This window comes from Lactuca sativa, chromosome 3, assembly GCF_002870075.4.
Source record: "Lactuca sativa cultivar Salinas chromosome 3, Lsat_Salinas_v11, whole genome shotgun sequence".
Lineage (NCBI taxonomy): Eukaryota > Viridiplantae > Streptophyta > Magnoliopsida > Asterales > Asteraceae > Lactuca > Lactuca sativa.
The window spans coordinates 144,439,413-144,458,217 of record NC_056625.2 but is presented as its reverse complement, the minus strand read 5'-3'; the positions used below and the strand labels follow the sequence as shown (position 1 = coordinate 144,458,217).

Here is an 18,805-nt window from a genome sequence, read left to right as displayed (position 1 = left end):
AATAGTTTAATATATATCGATTGAAGGCAAACGGGCAACAAGTTGCGTCGTTAGCCCTTTCTGGATGTCAAAATCAATTCTTTTGAAAACAACATTTGTGTATCTAGGATATATGACATTATAATGCATGACCTGTTGGACTCTATTGAGGAGCTCTACCGCCTCTGGTGCGAGAAAACCAAATGTATCGAATGCAAAAGGTACAAACACATGTTGATTTTCTATACATGCATTCTCGTGCTTTACCACTTTGCACGCAGCGGCTTTCAAAGCGGCATGCCCTACTGTGAAACCCCCGCTCCCCAAACCAACGAGAGGAGAGACCCCAGTAAGATCCACGCACACATGCTTCCCTCCTATCCATCCAAAGACCAAAATGTCAACCGGTCTAAGAGTGGACCTTCCATTATGCGGGTCCGTCAAAAAGTTCACTGGCGCTTCTTTCTTCACAGAAATACCAGCACGCCGACGAGCATCAAAGAGAACATCCTGAACCACATCATGTCTGTACTTGAAACCAGGGAGCTCTCTACAATGAACTGCGTGTTCCCCAAAGGTATCCAACATGCCTTGCGGCAAACTGGGTATATCTCGTCAATTGGGAATAGGGGAATCATGAGGCGGTAGCGAATGATAGTTCGATACTCCACAAGAGACATATGCTAGTCAAGACCATCAATATGGATAGTTAGCAGAAAATCCTGAGCATGAGGTGCCCGCAGACACTCATAGACTGCTTTCTGTCTGACGGTCATGTCGAAGTCGACTTCCATATCTTGGACGATTTTGCTAAAAAGGGCACACGCCAAAGCTTTTTGGGATTTAGGGGGGCGGTGTCCTTATTAGTGAAACCGCTACAGTCAAATCCCATAATCGTATCACGAAGACGAGTCATAACACATAGGTAATCTGAGTCCATACCAAATGTGCCACTGTCACGTAAGATGTGGTCTTGTAATGCCCAATATTGGGCCCTCAAGGCTACAAAAGTGTAGGAGGAAACCCCGTATGCCGAGTACAAACCCAGACCACCGAAACGAATAGGTAAGGAAGCCAGGCGCCACTAAATGTGTCCAAAGAAGGGGCCTCCACATACCACCATGTCCTCGATAGACCTACATAATCCTTTGTCAAAGAACAAAGCTGCCTCTTCTATGTGTACCGGCTGGCATGTCCTTTTACCAAAGAAAAGTTTTGTAATGCCCATACATGATCGGAGCAAAAGGAGCTCACTCTGCGGGTCATATAGTTGTGGAAGAAGGCCCATCAAATCAACAGCATTGACCGCTCTCTTTATGGTCAGGCCGCTAATAAACCATGCGTCTCTGCTAACAGCGCCACGCCACCCCCCCGAGGAGCTTCACCCCCAAAGAAGGTATCCCTATATCCGTTGGGAATAAATCAGCACGAAGCTTCCTACCATCACAGGAGGGCCAAAAAATCTTCGTTTTCTTGATGTTCAACTCAAGATCCAAGCCTGGACCATGCAACCGAATAATGTTCAACACTCTAGCCACCTCCTCTGAATCCTCAATGACAGTTCCATCATCTAGATATCAAGCATGGAGAAAGAGCTTACAATTGTCTCTAATCTTGTGCACAAGCGGGGTGCAAAACGAGGGCAAAAAGAAGAGGGCCCAAGGGGTCACCTTGTTACACCTTAGTGGCAGACCATATATGTTGGTCTCCGATATAAAGTCTCGCTGCTTGCCCGTACGAGAAATTCACCCACGAAGAAATGGAAAGGCACATTTTCTTAACCTCGTGGAGCAATGCTTATCGATCCACCAGGTTAAAGGCATTCGAGAAATCCATAATCAGCATTACAAGAGACTCATCGGCATGGTGTTCACTCAACACCCTATTAGCAATGTGTAACATAGCCTCAGCACCGCCGGATACACCAACCCCGAACTGAAAATCATTAAGGTACCTGACCATTTCTTTACCCACGCCTTTCATGGCAACCTTGGAAACCAGACGTCTCCGTATAGTGCCTACTGCAATCGGACAGATCCCGTTGTCAAGTTTAAGTAAAGGCGTAAGAGGAGCGATGTGACAACCCAAAATTTATTCCATCGTTATAACTGTTTCCGTCAATAGAATATTCTATTTTATTAAGATTCCGTTAATATTGTGGTGGACAAATCAATAAATGTTTTATTTTATTTTATGTTATTAATGTTGTAATGAAATAAATAAAAACACGTGAATTACCCTCCCTTTTAGTTGGAAAAAGTTTTTAATTACGACCATTTAATCGGGTAGATGTACACCGGGTCACAAAACTCGAACCCTATATAAGGGTGAGTAGACATCATTTGGAACTTTTTATCACTCTAGTCACTCTCTACTTTCTCTCTCTAGAAGTTGGGTTTGTTAAAGAATCACCTCATTCAAGCTCCAAAATCGTAAGTAATGCTCCCTAACTTGTTGTTTAGCTTTACATTCATGCAAACCCGGGATTTAATCACTCAAAAACCTTAAAAAACTCGAGTTTACGGTTTGGGAATACCTCCCAAAACCGTAAACACCCTTTGGGGGGGGTGTGAAGCCCCAAATCCCTCCAAAACACTTCTAATACTCATCCTTGACTTAGAAACATGCATGCATGAAGTTAGAAAACCAAAAATCGGACCTTTAGGAGGGTAAACATGAGTTTACGGTCCATGAATATTCATGAACCGTAAATGTGGCATCCCCAAAATCACGGCCAGAAAAGACCGATTTTGTTTATGCTTTATAAAAATCAGAGTACTTCATTTTATAAAAAGGTTGCGGAATTTGTTCCCAGAAAAACATGGTAAATACGTTATTAAAACATTTTCGAAGAAACGTATTTATTTCATTTTAAAATGTTTGGGATGTCATCGTTAATACCGAAACATAAGCATAAACAGACTTACAATGATTTACACTAGTGATCTACATCTCTTTTAAATCTCTCAGTGTAATGTCACTTCACTTCGTTACCTGTGATATACATAAACTAAGTGGGTCAGGTTGGGAAACCTGGTGAGTACATAGGGTTTTCAACCCACAATAATATAATTATTATGTTCAATCAAACAATTAACCCAATTACCCATCCCCATTATCTTCTTTAATCTTTAAGGATTTAACCTAAGAGTCATCTATCCTGCATTCGTTTATTCCGAAGTCCCTTACTTTCAGGGTTATGGGACTGGCACTAAATCCATAGCTGCCAATGTTCGTTCATAAAGCACTAATTCCATAGCTGCTATAGTCTATTCATCGGGTACTAAATCCATAGCTACCAGTCTTTATCTAATAGGTACTAAGTCCATAGCTACCAATGTTCAACAGGTACTAAGTCCATAGCTACCAATTCCTACAGGTACTAAATCCATAGCTACCAACGTCTAAAAGGTACTAAGTCCATAGCTACCGGTGTTTGTCCTATTGGCACTAAGTCTGTAGCTGCCAATGTATACTCACGTCATCTTCTATATTTCATCATTCATCTACCCATCTCATACCCAACATTTTCGTATATATAAAATACGTATACAGTTTAAGTCCTTTAAAACATGTATAAAACGTTCAACCAGCATAGACAGCAAGTATTCAGATAATGTGCACACATAGCACGTAGTTTATATAAAATACTTCATATCTATGTGTAAGATGAAAGTAACTATGCACTCACTTGAGAAGGTGGTGACTCGGTACTCGGACAGCGCTTCGTTTACTTTAAAATAATTTCCTTCGACGAAACCTAGTATTATTACCACTAGATTTTAGTCTAATATTTACCGTGACTAATTATTAGTATTATTATTATTATTATTATTATTATATAAGCGTTTAAACAATACTTTCCAACCACTATGTACAGATAGGGGCCAGACATAAAATACCGGAGGGCAGGACCATTTTGGCATATAGCACTTCTGAAATCCAACAACCCTATGCGGCCCTTTAAACCAGATTCCCCCGTACCGCGAGTAGTTAAAAAGATATTATAACGACACTTATATAAGTCATAATAATAGCTCAAATATTTATTATAAATTTATAATAACAATACTAATTTTAAATATAAACTATATTTAAAATAGGGTAAGCATAACTTACTTACAAGGGGATTTTAGCTAGGAGTCGGGCTCTGTAGGGGCAGAACTTCGTCGCTGAATCTTTCTAAGAAAGATTCGTGCAGCGCTTCAACGCTCACCTTACTATACTAAAACTACAGAAAGAAAAGTCGAATCACGAGGGACCGAAATGCTCGGGGGATAAGGAGAGAAAGACTCTTGAATCAAGAGAATGGTGCAAGAAATATGAGAGCCCAAGCCTCTTATTTATAGTAATTGAATTTACAAAAACTACCCCCCATAATTACTTAATGACCTTATAGTTATATAAACAACTAAACACCCCTTTATAATACTATTTTAAATAGATTTAAAGATATTTGTACTAAACTAATGTCGAAAGAACTCAACATTAGTCTTATAATGACCGCATCGTCGATACCTTTCTAATGATATATACATATGTATATATATGTGTACGTATATATGATTTATACTTTATTTTAATACGTAAATATGCTATTATAATTTGTAACTCGTTCATACGAACTCCGTTTTTGACGTTCTTTATATCCATGCGTAGGTGGAGACGCACTCTACAACTTTTGTTTAGACTCCTTCGGCTAATTTTGTCACACCCCGAAAACCAAAGGCGGAAACGTTCCCGGGGTTGACTCCATGTTGTGTATCAAATCCAATGTACATAGTAATCACAGTAAACAACCATTACATTACTTATATATGAAAATTTACATTTGGTTCAAAAGTAAATTGTACAAAAGTTATACATATATCATATGAACAAAAGAGACGAGTCTTCGGAGCACTCCATCTTCACCAAAAGATATCGCCGGGTACCTGTCTAACTTGGACCTGAGAATACAAGCAGTTTGAAAATCAGCATAAAGCTGGTGAGTTCATAAGCGGTTTTGTTTTGTGAAAATGTATCGATTTCCTTTAGTTTTCTGAAAAGATTTGATATCCAAGAAAATCCCATATTTTCTTATGTAAAGTAGTTAAGTTATCTTTCGTTACAGTTCTGTTATCAGATATAAGTTAACCCCAGGAAAATCCCATATTTTCCTAAATGCAAGATTGATAGAATAACACATAGTATAGTTTAATATACAAAACTATAATTTTGACGAACTGTAGATAGAAAATATTTTGAAAACCTTGGGATTAACATCCCGAACCAGTTATAAGATAATTCGATAAAAACCATGGGATCATTATCCCGAAAGTAGATATAATTAGTTTGATAAACCATGGGATCACTATCCCGAAACTAGATATAAGATAACTTGATAAAATCATGGGATTAACATCCCATATAAGATTTAGTTTCAAAACTATGGGATTGCCATCCCGAACGAAATATAGACACAAGACCATGGGATTATCATCCCGAACGAGGTATAGACATAAAACCATGGGATTACCATCCCGAACGAGATATAGATTACAAGACCATGTGATTACCATCCCGAACAAGATATAGATTCTAAACAGATCCTAGCTGTGAATAAGTTCATATTAATACATATTGTGAGTCGGGTAACCATGCTGATATGACAACGAGACCTCCTTGACGTTAGTCAGACGTCGAATGATATCCAGAATTCGTCACCCCAGGCGTGCCCGCCCAACTGTAGCTAGCAGTTAAGGTGTGGGATTGTCAGTCTCGAATAGATCTATTCACAAACTCTTCGCTCTCCCTCCAGGAGACTCTGGTTACACTTCCGGAGAGGATTTACTTGATCATCCATAAAGGGTAGTGACTATCTCACAAACTAGTATTAAACTATTCACAGGATTCATATACGATAACAAACATACAAAGGTTTTAAGACATGATACAGTAAAAATAGTTACATACAATGAGACTATTTGGCAAAACATTCGAATGATACGGAGATAAACTGAATCAGACATAGTTTATCTAATAACTTAGTACAGAGATCAGTAAGTGATATAAAGAGAAACATAGAACCCCAAATTATTCCCATTATAATTTGATTAGTTTGGTTATTTTCTTAACTAAAATCCATTTAGTTGTAATTAATAAATCATTCCTTATGCTCAACATAATACATAAGGAGTAAAAGAGTTTATAGGTTTGCCAGATATTATTTGAAATACATAGATATTATGATTTGAAAACAATTTTGGTTTGCTTGTATTCCCCCCTGAAAACAATTAAAAACAGTGAAAAAGGCGTAGGGGTATGAACTCACCGGACGAGATATGAGACGGTTTGGATGCTAAGAGTGGATCCGGGGCTTGTAAATACACGAGGTTCCTAATTATAATGAAAAGATACACATTTGTATCTAATTAGGACTTAGATTGATTGTTGGATAGGGACCATTGCTTCTAGTCGCGAAAACACTCCGATACGAGTGTTTGGAGGGACCCAGGTGGCGTTTAGGGATGAGAAATGACACTAGGGACTTGGGACTTGAGTTTACTCCCCATGAGTAAACTTATACAAGAGTTTTAGGTCCAAAACACCCATTCCCCATGAGTTTACGGCCGTAAACTCATGGTAGGGTGGTTTAGAGTGCAAATTTGGGTTATAAATGGATATGGACACTTGGAAATGCTTGGATTAATTTTTCTTAAGGCTTGGATTAATTTAAAAACATCATTTACAACACATAAGGGAGTTTACGGCCTAGGCATGGGTTCTTTGGCCGTAAACTCTCAATTCTCCAAGATTTAGTGTTTTTTAGTAGTTAAAATCAATCACATGTGATTCTAAAAATTCCCACAAGCCTAGAAATGAGTTTATAAGTGACATATGAGGCATTTATGGAGTTTACGGCCCATGAAACCCCCTTCATGGCCGTAAACTCTAATATAGGGAGCTACAAGGTGTTTCAAGGTCTAAAACTTGCATGAATGGACTTCTAAAATTCATCTAAGGGCCTTAGGGGTGTGTAGTTTGCATTCTAACACCAAAAATTTTGGAGTTTACGGCCCAAGAACAGGTCTTGGCCGTAAACTCTTAGAAATCCCATAAAAGATGTGTTTTAGGCCCTTAAAGTATTTTTGGTTGGTCCCTTGATTTATTCCAAGGCTTTTGGTGGTGTTGGATGGCTTTCTAACACCTTAGAATGAGATTTATGCCAAGTTTTGTGGAGTTTACGGTCCAAGAACTCTCCTTGGCCGTAAACTCACCTAAGTCCCTCAAAATTAATGTTTCAGGTGTCCAAATGCAAGAATCAAAGTCCTATAATTCATATCTAAGCTGTAGGGGTGATTTGGAAGGGTTTAAAGACATGTAAAACACCATTTTCATGAGTTTACGGCCTAAGCTTATGCCTTGGCCGTAAACTCCTTCAAAGTCCTCAAAATCATAGTTTTAGGTGTTCTAAGTCCATATCTTGAAGTCCCTTAGCCATATCTAAAGTCCAATTGAGTCAAGGAAGGAGTTTAAGGGCTAAAAACCCTTCAAAATGGTGTTTACGGCCTAGGCAGCCTCCTGGGCCGTAAACTCACATATAATGTCCAATTTTATGATTAAGTGTCTAATTTGGAAGCTAAACATGCTATAGATTAAGGCTAGGAAGGTACCTTAAGGATTTGAAGCCTTAAATTTGAGTTTTGGACACTTAATCTTTGGATTTAGGAGAGAGGTTAGAGAGAGAGTAGAGAGAGAAGGAAAAAGCTTCAAATGAGTGCTACAACATGTTTATATAGTCCCTAAAACTTGGACACGGTGGAATTCTACCCGATACCGGCCTTAAACGATGCTTTGGGTTGCACCCGATTGAGTTTTCGTCACCCGACGAGGATATTTCTAAAACTTATAAAATACATGTCTTGGGCTAATTTCATGAGTTCCTAAATGATTTGGACCCTCATTGAATGAAAATAAATATAAAATTTTAGATAACTAAGCCCAAAAATGATAATGGGACATTTCGATCTCCGACGAGTTATTCGGGTAGAACGGGTTTTCGGCGATGAACAACTTCGGGTTGTTACAAATTTTGAATTTATTTTTAAAGTTATATTTTTAACAGGCCGGGACAGGATTGGTCCGTTATAATCTCATAACTTCTTCATCCGATGTCCATTTTCGTCTGTCTTTTTATTGTTACGCTACTAATAATGAGACCTTCAATTCTCGTTTAGGTTGTGTCGGCTAAAAATCGCTCGATCTAATATTCGAATTTCGGACTGTACACTGCTAATCCGAAACTTCGAAAAATCGTAACTTCTTCATACGAAGTCAGATTTGGGCGTTCTTTTTATCGAAGTTCTTAGTTTAACATATTCTACGACTTTCGTTTAGAGCACTAAATCTAAATCTCGCTCTATCATAAATTTACTATTTGCGCTTCCCGGCGCCGTGCCGGTTCCGACGCGAAACTTCGACGGGTCATAACTTCTTCGTTATAACTCGGATTTCGGCGTTCTTTATATGTACGGAAACCCTGTGACATCTTCTACAACTTGGTTAAGATTATTTATTCTAAATAATCTTTTTGTCGAAAAGTCGTTTTCGACCCCTATTGCCTCTAAATTGACTAGCCCGGATCTGCGGGCGTTACAGTAAACACATAAACCGTAAACACCATAAATGGTGTTTTGGTGCCCCTAACTCCTTCCTTAGCATGATTTTTGGGCTAGAAACTTGTATAATCGAGCCTAGGACCGCAAAACACGAAGTGATGGTTGTGCTAAAGGGTTTATGGCCGTAAACCCTAGTGTTTTCTACCGTAAACTCCAAGGAGTGGTCCAAATACCGCAAACTCCAAGGGAGTGCCCCATTTGAACCCTAAACGCCCCTCAAGCCTTGGATTTGACCCTAGAACCCTTCCTAGTGACACAAGAAACCTTAAGGCACACAAATATACTCCTCCCATGAGTTTACGGCCGTAAACTCATGGGGGAATAGGTCCCTCAACCGTAAACTCACCTAAGGTGAGTATTGCAGGAGTAAACTCCATAGTGAGGCCTTACACTAATTCCTTGCAACTCAATAGCTTGCTAGCACATAAAACAAAGTGTTTTCATGCATTAATGTGTAATTACTTACTTATTTAGCGATTATATAACTAATTAGACACCATTATGTGTCACTACATGTTTCATAGGATTCGTGTGAGTGTTCATATTCTCATTTGGCATCCAACATTCTACCCGGCAACTTCATTCACTAAACCCACTGCAGGGTAGTTCATACCCCTTAATGAATCTTCCAAATGTTTTTACATGTTTTAGGGGGGGGGGGGGGGCTACAAGTTAAATGCAACAAGTGTTAGTATCAAATCATATGTGATTTATAACCTGCAACTAAAATGGATTTTCTATACTTTTAGCTATTTATCAATAAAACTGATTTAAATAATTATCAAACGCATTTTCAAGGTTAGATTGTTGTTAAACTATTTTCAAACTGTGTTTAAACTACTTTTCTATTAAACTATATCTATACTAATATATTTATATAAGTAAGAATTGAAGGACTTAGGACCGATAGCTCGCCTTATTTCCTATTCTTGTATGATTGTGGTCTTAGGGTATATTGTTATCCGTCCGACTGTCGTTGATTTCTTAGTTATATATCATATATTTGTGTTAGATATGAAAGTCTTCATCTTATTTAATACCTTTGTAAATCAAAGGCATGCAAATCCCACACTCTATTTAACTATAATATGTATAGTTAAGACTACTGCTCGTTACCTCTATTACTACTACCATACCCACTATAAATACTACTACTACAAGTTAATGCACGTTAAGGAGAACACTCTATACACTATACTAAAAGTTACTATATTATAATACCAAAGAATACACTAATCTAGAATATAACACACTATCCCTCTATACGACACTCTACTGCGCAATTACCATGTAACCAGAGCTTCCCGGAAGGAAAGCAACACTACATGTATAGATCTATACAGGGCGGACACTATTACATCCCGACTGTTGACTACAGTCCGAGCCGACTAGGCCCAGGGGTGGCACTACATCGCTACACTGCGTATGACCGGGAAGGTCATCAGACCCTCTACTATTATTCAGTTTTGTTACATGAGAGATCAAATCCATATCTAAAGTAACAAAACTAAGACTTAAAGTCTAAGCTAACTTCCCGAAGTAAATGAACATATATTACTAATTGAAGTTTGCAACTCTATTACACCCGACCGACAATACTATTTTTTACTTACGTTACTTGAATGGAATTTATTACCTTATTTTTATAATTGAAAGTTTAAAGGGAAATACTTTTATACACTCGAAAGATTTTACTTACAAATGCTCAATTCTGGAAAATATAGGATTTTCTACTGTTCTTAAACGTTAATTACAACTTTTATATTACATGATTATAACTACTTTTATACAAGCAACAACACTAAATTCTTATGAACTCACCAGCTTTATGCTGATACTCGTTTTCAAAAATAATTTGTATCCTCAGGTCAAAGATAGACAGGTACTGGTGCAGCTTTTGAGAAGATGGAGCATATACAAGATTCATCTTTTATTTTTGTTTATACTTTTGGCGTCTATTAACTGTGCAGAACACGTTTGTAATTATAATCACTATATTAATGAAATGGTTGTTGTCGCTTGTTTTTACTATTACGCAATTGTTATGATACTGTACATGACGTCCTCCACCCCAGAACGTTTTCCGTCGTTCTCGGTTTTGGGGTGTGACAAGCAGACGCAACAAACTCTGCCAAAATGGTTTGACATCTTCCCGCTAACCATAAATTAACCATTGAAGTGATAGCATGTATGAGATCTGTGGCAATAGCAGACCCTTCTATTGTCTCCATTAAATCTTAAACCCATACTAAAATGATATTTATGCCCTTATTGGTAATTTTTCTTATTTGGTTACTCCATAATCTTCTTTGATGATAGATTTGTAGAAAAACTATATCATATGTTATTTTTTTTTCTTAAATTTGGGCTCGAAATTGAGAATACACAAATTAGAGCTTGGATTTTTATGCGATTGAGATGGCTCATGTGATGTAGACGTGTGCTTAAGATTTCTTATTTGTGTACTGATTTCAAATTACGGCTTGAAAAAAGAACTTGTGCTTTTGTTTTCTTGATTAGCTCTCAATAAAGATTCATGGTTTCACATATTGTAACGATGTGAATATTCGATTTGCCACTTATCTACCCCAACAACATGTAGAACCTTTCAAGACTTATGTTGATTACTATATAAAGTCGGTATATCATTGGCCAAAGATTTGACATGAGCCCACCAACATGCATTTGAATATTCAATTTACTAATTGTATACCCTAACAACACAACGACTATGATTATGAGGTTTTTTTTTGTGTATGTGGTTAGTGGCTTTAAATAGTGGTAAGAAGTTGAAATCGGAAAAACATGATGTATTGGCCGTGTGTTAGGAGCATTCTAGGCATATGATATGGATTATCTGAGCTTGTCGTGGTCTATAATGATTTATAAAAAGTTTCATATTATTTTACAAATAAGTGGTTAAATATTGCATTATGTGTTACATCAACTAACAAATAACTACATAATAACTAATTTTATTTTCACGATTCTATAAATTGTAACGGATACAATGATTTTTCGACATCAATAAATTTTTGTCTGATTCAAATTTCTGTTCGATGTGGTGGAACTCTTAGAGAAGTCCAGAAACTCATATATATTGGTATTAGATATCCAGTTTTTCGCAAAAATAACAGCGTAAATTAATTTTTATGTTTTTAATCTCTACTATTATAGTCAGCATTGGCAATTATTCCATATGCCTTCTGGGTTCCTTTATTGGACTTATTTACATCTCTAGATAGCTTAAAAAATATAATTGAGAATCTTAGATGGAAATGGTGTCGCGATAAAAGTTTGGATGATCTTAGCCGACATCATAGAATGGATTAAACATGAAATACTAACGTTCTTCGTCTTCAAAATGATAATCATTTTTTATGATATCGGGGAGCTTGCAAATCCTTTCGCTTTCTCAAACATTTGGGATGGCCTAGTAGACATTCACAAAACAATACTCAAAATAAAAATCAAAAGAGATAGGAGAGTTATAAGAAAATTATAAAACATTTGCAACAATCCATACAAATATAATCACAAATATAGATTCATTTCGCGAGTATCATTGCAAATCATGATTTATTCGTCGGTGTATTTGCCACAAAGGGTATTAACATCGCTAATTAGTGGTGAAAATTACACAAGCTTAGGAGTGTTTGGCAAAGGAGCTTATTAGCATTTTTTTCATAAGTTACATCACTCTAACTTATTAGCTAAAAAAATGACTGGATAAAAATTATTAGCTATTCCACACAACTATAAGCTAAAAAAGTGTTTGAATAAAAATAGCATATATCTGTGGTTCCACACAGCTATAAGCTAAAAAAATGTTAGAATAAAAATAACATATAGCGGTGGGAAACCACTAATAAACTATTTTTTGTGGGTGTTTGGGATAACTTTTGAAAATAGTTTATTAGCTTTTTAGCGTTTTAAAATGCTAATAAGCTAAAAAAGTATTTGTGTATTTAAAAAACGCTTTTTAAAACAGCTTTTTGGATAGAAAAAGATAAAGCTTTCAAAAAGCTAGAAAATTCTACCTTTTTAGCCATTTTACTCCTAAAAACAGTTTTTTCTATCCAAACACTTTTTAAAATATGTTTTTCCTAAAAACCATAAACTAATAAGCATTTTTCTTAAAAATCAATTTTGTGATTAAAAAAGCTAACCCAAATACACTCTTTCATAAGTTACCTCACTTTAGTTTATTAGCTTATAAGCTAATAAGTTACAAGGTAATAAGCAATAATTTTTTTCCAAACACCATCTTAATGAGATTTTACTTATATTTTCCAAAAGGAGAATCTTCAGAAAAGTCCTCATATTTTAGGTCAGTTTATAAAATAGCCTTTAATTATTTATTTTACAAAAAAAGCCCTAAAAGTAGGTAAAAGGTTGCATTCTGACCCTTTTTCCGGTTCAACTGGTAACATATTAATTTTGGACTATTTTGTAAACTGACTCAAAATATTAGGACTTTCTACAAAAACCAATATATTGGGACTATATTGTAAACTGACCCTATATATATATATATATATATATATATATATATATATATATATATATATAAATAAAAGGATATTGCCCATTTATTGAAAATTAAGAGGTATACCTATTATAACATCATGTACAATCCTATTAAAGCATAATGAAATCGTCTGCACATGCTCCTTTGTTTGTAACTGACGGTAATACCTGCTCCTTATATCTAAACGTAGAAAACCCTAATTTCATCTACATACCATCGGTCATCGTTTCTCCTAAATCTCTTATGTCTCTCAAATTGCTCACTTCAATTTCTTATGTCTCTCTAATTTCTTTCTACCGTCTCTCTCTATATAACATCTCTTAGTAAGACCTAAATGCTTCGTTCCTTTCTTCTTCACCCATTCTTTTCGATTTATTGTTTGATTTTTAATCCCTAATATCTCTTTTCACATAATCATTTGTTTACTTAATTTTTGTTGTTACAAGGTCTCGATTTTATGTTTTGTTTAAAAAATCACAATTTCAAGATTTATCAGCTAAATAGAAAGCGATTTTATGTGTTCGTTAATAGCCATCTTCATATTCTGATCTTGACATACTTTTTCTATCTTTACACGAAACCGTTTGTAAAAATTAGGTAGCCAGCATCGAGGTATGTATTTAAACCATCTTTAATTGAAATACGGATTGGAATCAGAGAACGATCTCCTTGAAGCTTTGCAATCGCCTGGGTATTAAACATTGGTTATCTATTCTTTTGTTTTTCATGTTCTTGCAGATTATTTATCTTATTTATGGTTGATATTTTTATACTTACGTTTTGAATGTATTGGTTTGTGTTTCCTTTTTCTTTTGGATATGTTTTTATACAACCATCGCTTATGGTTTTTCGTTTAACATTTTCAATTTTTGGTGTCACAGGATTTCAAGCTCGAACTTGATTTTTGATCAACGCCATGGCTGGCAAACTCAAGCTTTTTTTACAGGTTTCCTGCCTCTTTATTTTTTATTTTTTTGTGGTTTTTTTATGTTGTTTTATTTCATGGATAATGGCGTTTGGCTAAAAGGTTTTAGTTTCTTACACTCAAGATACACATATTCTAGGTTACATTGATGGTCGGAAATCATGAATTTTAAACTCCATTATTCTTTGTGAACACCATTTGTTTGTAAAAATTCCTCAAAGAAAAAAAATACCCTACTTCCTAATTGAGTCAAGGGTAATATGATCAATTTATTTAATGTTTAAGGGGTAATGACATATTTCATTTGTTACCCAGGTGAGATTTCTGTTGAGATCTAGAAGGGAAGGCAAATTTGCACCTAACTTCATAATGTTGTATCAACTAAGTACTTGAAATGTTCCACCATAACTTCTAATTAAATCTTTTATTGATTAAACTTGTGTATAAGATATGTAACTCAAGGTGGGTTCATGCAATGGAATTGAGATGTAAGAATTAGTTTGGTGCATCTGTTAAAGTTCATTTTGAAGTTGATCGGTCTAAAGCTGGTTTACTTACAATATATGGGCCATTCACTTTCCTCAAGGTAAACTACACTTTGTGAAATATATATGGGTTATGGGTTATTTTGAAATATTTATGATTCGTGTTTTATGGTTTGTCTGGTTAATGGTTAATGGAAACAGGTTCATGGTGAGGGTCATATGGTTCCAATGGATCAACCAAAGGCAACTTTAAGCATGTTAACGAGGTAAATCACAGTGTAGCTCATTTGTAGCTTTTAGTGATAAATATTTTCAAATATGTCAATGTAATAAAATTAATTAAAATCTAATCTTAGAAAAAAAAACTTGATCGTTATTTGACAATGTCGGACATAAATCAAATTAATAATTTTGTTCACTTAGAAGAATAAGTATAATATTAATTTTATATTAGGTTTAATGACTTTTTATTACTTTTTTTGGTTTCAATTATTAATACAATTTTATTTATCTATAAGTTAATAAATCAATTTAAACGTAAAGCATTAATAATGGGTTAACAAATATTTGACTTAATCTTTTTTCCACTTATGTTTTAGAAAAAACCAATTTTCGTAAACATTATTATTTTAGAAAACTATTTTTAAATAAAATTAACTAATTGAATTTTATTTTTGTAAACTTTTACAAGCCCCTCCCATAACTAAATCTATTATTTCTAAACGTTTCTTTTATTTTTTATCATCTAAGATTTAAAACTTATAACGACTTTAAAAGAAGAATCGAAGAACTTAAACTATTTACCATAGAACTAAACCTTAATAGAAAGTACTAGTTGCAAAGGTATATTTTAGTTGTAACGATATTTGCTGATTAATTCTGTTTTTTGTAATATAACATTTACAAAAGCAAAGAAATCTCCGATTATAACATTTATGAAGATTAGTTTAGATAAAATTTCATAAAGTTCAAATGTTTTAAGTCCTCCAAGAAAATATTGAGTGCTTCACAATATGGTAGTGGCTAGATTGCAATGAGTGATAACATGTAGGAAACAGGTTGGGGAGGACATTATGTACTATTATTCAGAGAGATATTACGTGTCAATACAAAAAGTATTAGTGAAATCTGACGAATAATTCAACGATAGTAAATTCTATCAATGACGAATCTAGAATAGAATTGCACGTGGTTCCTAATTAAGTGTAGACGGAAAAACCAAAGAGTCAACGTTATATATGACATATCGGGTCGGGTCGAACCAATAAAAAACGACCGGTTTGTAAAAACTCAAGTTCAACCGGACCGATAGAATAGCTAAAAACGGGTAAAATCAGTCAACTCAACCCTAAAACCTGATTTTTGCAACAAAAAAAGCCCTACTTTGCACGACCGAATCTCTTTCCTTTTTAAAAATTTCATTTGCAATAATCATTTTGTACGACCAACAATATGAGAGGAGTTGTGTTGTTTTTCAAATTTCCTAATAACTATTCATAATTTATTTTTATAACAACAAACAACTTCAACTCTCTTTATCTCCGATGTGTGATAGGTTTTGAAAGTATTAACCATTTGCTTTGAAATTTAAATATAAATCCGCCATTATTTTTTATTTATTTGTTTTTCTTATTTTTTCAAATAGCATTAGGTAGTTCATAATTTCTTTTAAAAGTAGTTCCTTTTTTTCCTATACAAATACTATATAATATTAAAAAAATAGGTGGGTCCTAGGACCCACCTTGCTTGTAAGTGACTACGCCCTTAATTCTATACATCAATTGTAATGTATAAAGAAGTGTTGCATGATTAATAATGCAAAATTAATAACGTGTTCATGTCTATTTGTAAAGAATCCAAACTTTTAATTTTTAATTCTTAATGGTTTCGTTTCAATTTGCATGACTCTTATTGATAATAGTTTAGATATAGAATTTGCACAAAAAAAAACTAATAGCCTCTAGAAACTAATTCTTGAAAAAAAATTTATACTCGTCGCTTAGCGCGGGTAAACGGCTATTATATATATATATATATATATATATATATATATATATATATATATATATATATATATATAGAGAGAGAGAGAGAGAGAGAGAGAGAGTTAGGTTCAAATGTTTCTAGCAACTATTATGTGCATGAATGCACCAATAGGAATTTAGGAATAATTAAATAATTAAAAATTATAATAAGGGTAATTATGTAACTTTAACATGATAATTAAAATAAAATCTCTTAATTCATGGAAATGACCATAAAAAACTATTTGACCAATTATTTAACTCTAGCCTCTCATGTATACGTATTCTATTTCTGCCTCCTCTCATTTTCTTATTACGTTGTCAATGATGTCAATTGGGGAAAAAGGACTTCGATCCTCGTCTGATCGAGAAGGAGAAGATGAACGAAGGCAACAAGGCTGCTTAGGCAGGTCTACGCTTCTTCTTCCTTAGAAGGGATATGCGAAATCTGTTCCTCTTCTACTTCAGCCCTGAGGTGCGAATCAGAGGAGATTAGCGACTTCAGGTTAGTGTTTTGTTTATTGAGTTCGGCTGGAAGAAAAGAAAACGAAAAAGAACTCGATCAACATAAGGGAAAAACGAACGAGATGCAATAATAAGGGTGGGTCGATGATGGATACCCACTGCGAACAGGGAGTAGGAAAGGAACTGACGGCAGTAGCAGCTCACATGGGGCATTTTCGTTGCTCGATCGAATGGGAGAAAGGAAGGTTATCCTGGGTTCTTGATTGATTGAAGAGGGAAGACATTGGAGCCAAAGTAGAAAGAACGAAGGCAGCAGGACAATCATCAACCATGGCAGTCATTTGGGTGGCTCCTCTTCATTTTTTTTTTTGTGATTCTTGACAGAATCGATATACCTAAGTGGTTGTTTGGGCTTTGGTGTTTGACAGAGGTAAATGGAAAAGCCTATCTTTTGTGAACCATCTTGAGTTTCATCTCTTAGGTATTAAACTTTTATCTATTCTTTATTTCTTTACTTGTTGAATTGAATAATTACTTATATTGTTGTTGTTGTTCCTTTTTAGTTGTTACACAGAAAGTACAGTAGGAATTTCTTGGTTAATATGTTGGGAAAATGGAAGGAATTTGGTGGTCTTGCTTATTAAGTTACTGCACTTTCTCAAGGTAATGACTTACTCCATTCCATGTTTCCATTCCATTCCATTTACATTCCTTGATTTGTGATGATTTATTGTTCGCTTTACCAAATGAATGTTAACCAGAAAATTCTTTCAGAATGCAGGCAATATTGTTTTAGAATAAAGAGGGATTTAGTTTGAAGAAAGCTACTATTCTTTCAGAATGAAGAAGGGAAATATTCTTCACATGTAATCCTACAAATTGATCAGACCTAGACAACCAAAAAAGGCAGGGAAACTTTAATTTTATTCTTTTACAATGATTGTTCTTTAGAATGAACTCGAATTTTATTCTTTATTTTTTTTCATATCAGAATGTAAAAACAAGTATATCACTACAAATTACTTGGCAATGAATTTCTGATAAAAATGGCTTGAAGAATGGCTTGAAGACCTGATGGGAAAGGCTTTAAGAATGAATTAAAGAATGATCACACTCATTGTTTAAGAATGTTGTTATTTTTTAAGAATTATACTTGTTATTTTTTCAGAATGTTTGTTATTATTCAATGAATCACAATCATACAATGTAATTATTTGGTATATTATTAGTTCAAGAATCGATTTTGTGTATTCTTTCAGAATGTATTTACTAGTTTATGGTTAACATTCTGACATTCTAACAGAATAAAATCGAAAAACATATTTACTAAAATTTTATCATTCTGACAGAATAAAATCGGATTTTTAGTTTTAAATTAATTTAAAATATTCAGAATTTTAAAAATAAAGGATTTAATTATCCCTAAAAATCCGAAAATTTCCTTTTTTAATATAGGTTAATTGACTAAAATGCCTTTATGCTCAAATTTGTGTGATTATATGGTACATGTTATCCTATTCTACTATCATAGACCATCAGATCATGATCTTTGATTATATTCCATCCAATGGTCCAGATCTGTGCATTCTGTCACACAATAGTTACTAAAAACAAAATAACCTAACCCTATATATATATATATATATATATATATATATATATATATATATATATATATATATATATAGGCTTAGGTTATTTTGTTTTTACTAACTATTGTGTGCCAGAATGCACAG

General features: G+C 34.5%; 1 long non-coding RNA gene across 4 annotated transcripts; it reads left to right on the top strand.

Moving 5' to 3' along the window:
- Positions 1-13,350: 13,350 nt before the first annotated feature.
- LOC122196903 (uncharacterized) lies at positions 13,351-18,319 on the top strand. Of its 4 annotated transcripts, none has more exons than XR_006189378.2 (7): positions 13,351-13,861; positions 14,052-14,116; positions 14,544-14,681; positions 14,782-14,846; positions 16,951-17,550; positions 17,633-17,732; positions 17,844-18,319. It is a non-coding gene; the product is annotated as an uncharacterized LOC122196903 (long non-coding RNA). The 4 variants fall into 4 exon arrangements; XR_006189377.2 differs by having other exon boundaries at positions 14,411-14,681; XR_008230940.1 differs by having other exon boundaries at positions 14,052-14,681; positions 16,951-17,109; positions 17,238-17,550.
- The last annotated feature ends 486 nt before the right edge of the window (positions 18,320-18,805 follow it).